This window comes from Falco peregrinus, chromosome W (genome assembly GCF_023634155.1).
Source record: "Falco peregrinus isolate bFalPer1 chromosome W, bFalPer1.pri, whole genome shotgun sequence".
Classification (NCBI taxonomy): Eukaryota; Metazoa; Chordata; class Aves; order Falconiformes; family Falconidae; genus Falco; species Falco peregrinus.
Genome location: NC_073743.1, coordinates 28,940,498 through 28,947,958, shown reverse-complemented (window position 1 = coordinate 28,947,958; position 7,461 = coordinate 28,940,498).

Genomic DNA, 7,461 nt, shown 5'->3' with positions numbered 1-7,461 from the left:
CCCCTTCACTGTCCCATCTCCAGCTGTACCACCCCACCATTCACAGACCTTCCTCGGCTGGGCCCCGCTCCTGCTGCCTGTGTCCTGAGAGCCCCATGGGGAGGCAGAGCCCCGATGGAATTCCCCTGGTGCTGGTGAGGGTGAGACCCTTTACTGGTCCTGCTGCCTGCACCCAGGCCAGGGCAAGCACAGCCCCAGCATCTCCCCTTGCAACACACCCCAAGGAGGTATATTCTGCAACCCCAAGTGCTGTTGCAGAAACTTACCCGGCCAGGCAATCCGAGGGCCTTCCCAAAAATACTCCAGTTCACACTTAGAGTCCTCATGATTCCTCTGGTTCGTCAAGATTCCAGAGAGCAAGTCCCATCTGGTTCACAAAATATTGTTACAAGAAACAATAACCAGGAAAACTCTCTGCTGCGGGCATTTCGGGCGAGCGGGAGTCAGATTCAAATACTCACAGAGTTCAAGATCTGATCCGTTTATTGTACAAACCAGGTAGACTTTTATAAGGCATTCTATAAGCGTGCAATAATGTGGTTGGCTATTTTACAAGCGTATAATAATATGATTGGTTAACAATTGTTTACTGGGAAGATTTCTGTTTCTGCTTGTTCTGGCATGTAGGCTCCTTTCTGCGATTTCCCAGCTCCTCTTATCACGTCCCGTTGGCCTTGGTTTTGAGCAAACACCTGCAATTTGCTCCTTTTTCTTCATCCCACTGTTCTGGCCGTAACCTCGTCTTATTTCTTCAGTATTTTTCCACTTGCTTCAGAGTTCAGTATAATCATTCAATACAGCAAGAGCCCCAACACCTCCCCCTTTCTTTTTAAATACAGCATTAATACTGCGTTCCACACAGCTCTGAAAACATTGTAAAAGGCAAGGCACTAAAAGTAACAAAAGAATAACAAACAACAATATAGACAGACCTTGTTTCAATAAATCCCTCAACCACCCTCAATTCTTGTTGAGGTAAATAAATTGATACATTTAAACGGTAAATCAACTGTACATATTTTTAACAAGTGTAGTATTCCACCAGGTACAGTTATCACTAAAGCCAAAATTCGTGTCATTATACTTCTTATCTAACCAACCCCAATATGATTGATTTATAGCCGTATAGTTTACTCCCAAAGGCTCAAAAGCTAGTTCAAAGCAGAAACACATTTCTTGTAGGTGACATCTGAAGCACCTTTTTTTCCTTTTTTTTTTCTTTTTTTTTTTCTTTTTTTTTTCTTTTTTTTCTTTTTTTTTTTTCTTTTTTCTTTTTTTTTCCTTTTTTTTTCTTTCTTTTTTTTTTCTTTCTTTTTTTTTCTTTTTTCTTTTTTTCTTTTTTCTTTTTTTTTCTTTTTTTTCTTTCTTTTTTTTCTTTTTTTTTTTTTACTTTTTTTTTTTCTTTCCTTTTTTTTTTTCTCTCTCTTTTTTTTTTTTTTTTTTTTTTTTTTTTTGGGGGGGGGGGGGGGGGGGGTTTGTAATCAAGTCCGTATTTTTCCTTGAGAAGCTTAAGCTGTTCCTCTAGTTTCAGGAGAGTTTCCAACTCTGATTTGTCGAATAGGTCCGTATTTCCCAAAGATATCATACATTTCCTCCGCTGTGATTTTATACGGCAGGTTCCGAATATAAAGGATCCGATTGACCTCTGGGGGCAACCAGATGTTAGCTCGCTTGGCCGCTTGCATCGCCATGGCGCCGATCGGAGGGGGGGGGGGGTGCCGCCTTGGAGAGAAACCGCGGCCGGGACGGGGCCTGCCGGGCCGCACGCCGCCGCTCGCCGCTTGTTCCTTTTCAGGACACCAGGGTGGTAATTGCGCGACCATACCCCGTACAGCTCGATACGTGCGAGCCAAAGTCTTTACCCCCCTTAGTCCCAACTTGCACAGATTCCCATAAGTCCTCTCCTACTTTCTTCCATGTTTCATTATTATATACATCTTGCGTAGAAGCAAGGTAACCACGGCGGCGACTCCAACATAGCAGATCAACTACTGCCTACCGTGAGACTGGCGTTTCAGTTTTTTCTGCCAGTTTCATCAAACTGTCTACGGTTGCTTTTTCCACCACTGATGCAGTGATTCCCATCCTGCTTAAATTTCCTGACTCACCGGTCAGCCGTGCACGTTCCGCCTTTCTTCGGGCGCCCAGCTCTCTCTCCGCTGGCAGCAGGATCCTCGCCGGCTCCGCAGCTCGTAACACGATCCTTAATGAATCCTCCTGACCTTTTAACCGATCCTGTCGACCCTCATCGGATCACGTCGGGGGTCACCAGATGCTGCGGGCATTTCGGGCGAGCGGGAGTCAGATTCAAATACTCACAGAGTTCAAGATCTGATCCGTTTATTGTACAAACCAGGTAGACTTTTATAAGGCATTCTATAAGCGTGCAATAATGTGGTTGGCTATTTTACAAGCGTATAATAATATGATTGGTTAACAATTGTTTACTGGGAAGATTTCTGTTTCTGCTTGTTCTGGCATGTAGGCTCCTTTCTGCGATTTCCCAGCTCCTCTTATCACGTCCCGTTGGCCTTGGTTTTGAGCAAACACCTGCAATTTGCTCCTTTTTCTTCATCCCACTGTTCTGGCCGTAACCTCGTCTTATTTCTTCAGTATTTTTCCACTTGCTTCAGAGTTCAGTATAATCATTCAATACAGCAAGAGCCCCAACAACTCTCCAAACCCAATGATAGTTTAGAAAGCTGACATTGGTTTATTGCATCACTGGGTGCATGGGGGATTTTTCCTCCTAACATGCACACCAAGTTACTCGAGGGTACACATTATATACAGTAGAGTACCTGCATATTCATAGTACATAATCATTTTCATTCACGCACAGGATTGGTTACAAGTATCTTGCTTCTAATGCAAAGTAGTATGCATCCTCAGATAGTACTACTGAAGTTTTTTTTACCAATTACGCATGCTCCCCAAGCGAGGTTTTACCCCCCTTTCAGGGGGGCTATTTGAGTTAGAGGTCGAGTTCTCCCACTACCACAATTACCTTTGTCCTACTTTCAACTGATTTTCTGAGGATTAAAACACCTTATCAGATTGTCTCCTCTTGAGGCCAGAACTTTGTCACTTGAAGACATCTTTCTGCATAAATTAGATAACGGTGTTCTTATTATTTGTTCTTTGTTTCCGAAGGTTGACTCCCTTGATCAGAAGTCCTTTCATTCATCAGTTTTGACGACTTGAGAGGGTGGGTCATTTAACGACTTGAGAGGGTGAGTCAGCTTGACCTAAACTTTGTGCAGATACTTGTTTAACATATAGTTAAACACTAAATCAGAGGTCAGTAATTTGGGAGTTTAGGCAACAGGTTGACTGTGGCATGTGAAGGCACAGACCCCAAGTCAGTGAATAAGTGAGATTGTTTACTGCATACATGAGTGCTGTTATATACAATCACTTTTCTACCCAAGTTCTGCCCTGGAATGTGCCTACGTGCAGCAGAGCACCTGGGAATTTGTCTATGTGTAGCAAAGCAGTTGCTCATTACAAGCTGCTCACATGCTTGTGGATTCACTGCCAAATTTGGCCGCTTATCTGTACGCTAACAGTTCTGCCAATTCAGCCTTGTTTCTCTACAAGGTCAACTTATTTTCGTCCCTTAGGATTCCCCCTTTTTTGTTTGTTAAATTGGATAAGGTTAAGGCTCTGTGAATTTGAACCGTCATAGCTTGATGGACAGCCCTTTGTATCATGGCTCGCATCAGGTTCATCAAACACGGTAGACATATAACAATGGCCAAAAACCTTAGTAATATAACAAACCCACACATCAATACTTTTTGTATCCAAGGACCTAATCCTAGGGTCCAATCCCAACCTTCAAAAGGATTCCATCTGGAATCTTCCTTCAACTTATATGTCAAGTCATGTAGCTGTTTCAAACTTTGATGAATTGACACTGAATTATCACTCAAATTCATACAGCACATTCCATCAAACTCCTCCCATCCACGCCCATGAGCTTATAACAAAAAATCAATCACAGCTCCATTTTGCAAAGTGGCATGTCGCGCTGATTCTACATCAATCAATAATTTTGCAAGGGCCAAACTAGTCACATTAGTCTGTTTGCATTATTCTGTCTTGTTCTCTGGCTCATCATTGGTAGGAGGTCCGTTATCAGCTGGTCGAAGCTGAGTGGGGATCCACCGAGGCCCTTGATCTGTAGAGCATACAAGCATACCCTTTTCCCCATGTTAATTCTACTGGAATGCTCCATTGGTTAGTTTCTGGGTCTTTGTAGCGGACCCAGGGCAGTTGCCACCAAGCAGGACAAGAGAAATGTTTATGCACAGTGCTATGGTCAGAAGAGCGGTTTAAAAAATTGATCACATATAGAGCTTTCCACAGTTGTTCCTGTGGTGAAGTACCTAGGCTATTCCTCCTTTTTTGTTTCTGCAGCATGTCTTTAAGAGACCGATGAGTTTGTTCAACAATAGCCTGTCCAGTGGGCAAGTGGGGAATGCCCGTCACGTGAGTAATGCCCTAATTTTGCAAAAACAGGCTCATGCGTTGCGCTATATATGCTGGGCCATTGTCGGTTTTAATTTGAGCAGGGACTACCATGGTAGCAAAACAAGCAAGCCAACGATGGCAAGCATCATGGCTTTTCTCCCCGGTGTGACTGGTGGCAAAAACATAGTGTGAAAAAGTGTCAACCAAAGCATGAACATATTTAAGATTCCCAAACAAGGGAATATGTGTGATATCAGTTTGCCAAATTTCTCAGGCTTGGAGGCCACAAGGATTAACACTGGGATAAAGGGGTAAAGGGCTGAAGTTTTGAAAGTTGGGACAGGCCCTCACAATCTCCTGGGCCTGTTCTTGTGTCAGGTGATACAAATGTTGTAGCGCCTCAGCATTTTGGTGAAAAAAGTTGTGTGAAAGCTTAGCCTGTTGATAAGCACTGAGGGTAACAACAGCCTCAGTAAAGAAGTCTGCCACATTATTGCCTTCAACAATGGGACCAGACAATGAGGTGTGTGACCGCACATGCAAAACAAAACAGTCATGACAGCAATGCTCCAATAGGAACAAAAGATGTTTCAACAAAACAACTTTTGGTTAGAAACCATTTTTAAAAATGAACATTCCAATCTATGCACTATCCTTACAACATAAAGAATCTGCAACTAGGTTTAAAGGTTGTTGTCTGAACAATGTGAAGGCACGAACAGCTGCAGCTAACTCCACTATTTGTGTAGAGCCAGTAACAAAGATAACATCTGAGTCCCAGTACCCTTGCTCATTTTTCCATGATACAACAGCCTTTCCCAAAGGTCCCGAGCCATCAATGAAAACAGTCAGGGCATTTGGGATAGGTACATGAGAAATATGCATTTTCAATTGTAAGGACAAATCAGTTAAAGAGTGAAGCAATTTATGTCGAGGAATAGAAAAGGCAATGGTTCCACTAAAGTCGGCCAGAGCAGACTGCAGTGAGAGGCTTTGCTTAACCCAAAAATCAAAGTCCTGTTTGGCCAAAGGTATAAAAATGGTGGCTGGGTCATGGGCCATAAGTTCCTGCAGACGATGTTGACCCTTTTGAATGAGGAGCACCAACATGTCAATAAGAGTTATCAGTGTTTTAGAAAAAGAGTAAGGCAAAAAGATCCACCCCAAAATCCTTAATGAATCCTGGTGTTCAGCTGCCCATTGAAACAAAAGAGCATGAGGCTGAAATTCATTATAAAACAAAACCAACAAACCAGGCAAAGTTAGTGTAATGTGATGACTCTGATCCTCCTGTATGTTATTGGTTATGGTTTGCAAAGTCCTTTTGGCCTTGAAGGTGAGTGTACGCGGCGACAACAAATTAGAGTCTCATTTTAACAGGGTAAACAAAGGTACCAGGTCTTGCGTAGTTATTCCCAGATATGGTCGCACCCAGTTGATGGTACCCAGTAACTTTTGCAGGTCATTGAGGGTCCTGACATTTGTAGCAAGGTGTAAAGGTTGAGGAAGAATATCTGTCTCAATTTTCCATCCAAGATATCTCCATAGCGCTTGAGTTTGGACCTTTTCCTCTGCTATACAGAGGCTGGCGTTGCTTAATGATCGTCTTAGGTCCATCACGGCTTGAGTGACCAATGAGGAGGATGATGCCGATACTAAAATGTCATCCATATAGTGGTAGATGAAAACCTGCGGGTACCTTTTGCGAACAGGACTGATAGCCTGCGCTACAACATTTGACACATGGTGGGGCTGTTTAACATGCCTTGTGGCAACACAGCCCAGTGAAAACGCATGGTGGGTTCCTGATGATTAATTGCTGGTACCCTAAATGCAAACCGAGGTGCATCGTCAGGATGTAATGGTATGGCGAAGAAACTGTCTTTAAGATCAATCACTGTAAGTGACCAGGAGTCTGGCAGCATAGCAGGAGAGGGGATGCTGGGTTGTAAAGCTCCCATAGGCTCAATCACTGCATTGATAGCTTGCAAGTCATGTAGAAGTTGCCACTTGCCACCCTTTTTTTGGTATTACAAAGACAGGAGTATTCCACGGGCTAGTGGAGGGTACAATACAGCCTGCTTTGAGTTGCTCCTGCACCAGTTCATGCAATTTGTGCAGCCTTTCTGTGCGCAAGGGCCACTGTTCCACCCACACTGGTGTATCTGTTTTCCAGGTGAGTTTAATCGTTGGCTGCACCTCAGTGGTCCTTAGGACAAATTTGTCTTCAAGGTAACCCCCCCATTCGCTCAACAAATAACATCCCCACAGGGTGCAGGGGACTTTCATGACATATGGAGTGATATGTCCTCGTTGTCCTTTGGGGCTGAGCACTAAAACTGGTCAGGTGCTTTGTTTAGGCAGCTGTATTCCCCCAACACCTACTGTTGCTGATGTGGGTCTTTCGAAGGCCACTCTTTCGTCCAGTCTGATTGCAAAACTACCAAAACATCAGCGCCAGTGTCCACTAGGCCTGAAAAATGTCTTCCCTCTATATAACATGTTAATAATGGTTGGTCATGAGCAATTTGGTGTGCCCACATAATATGTGGAAGGTTGGTGATGCCAAACCCACCTTGTCTTTTGCCTCTCCCTTTTGGACCCACATTTGAAAATAATACAAGCTGAGCTATTTTTTCTCCCTTTTGAATATGACACGGAGGGGATGGGGTCCAAGCCATAATTTTTATTTCACCAATGTAATTGGCGTCAATCACTCCAGGAAGTATAAACAACCCTGAGCGAGTAACTGAAGAGCATCCCAACAAAAGCGCATTACAGTCATTCCCTAAGGGACCTCAGACTCTGGTTGGGAGCAAATGCACAGCGCTATCAGTGATTAAGATTGACTGAGAGATGGCCAAGTCCAGTCTGGCAGTGGGTTGTGTGGGTCCCAAAATACTGGTAATGCCATTGTCTTTCTGAACCTTCCTTCTGTCTGCAGTGCCTGGCAGCTCTGCTCCCTGGAGCCTGTTTTCTGCCCAG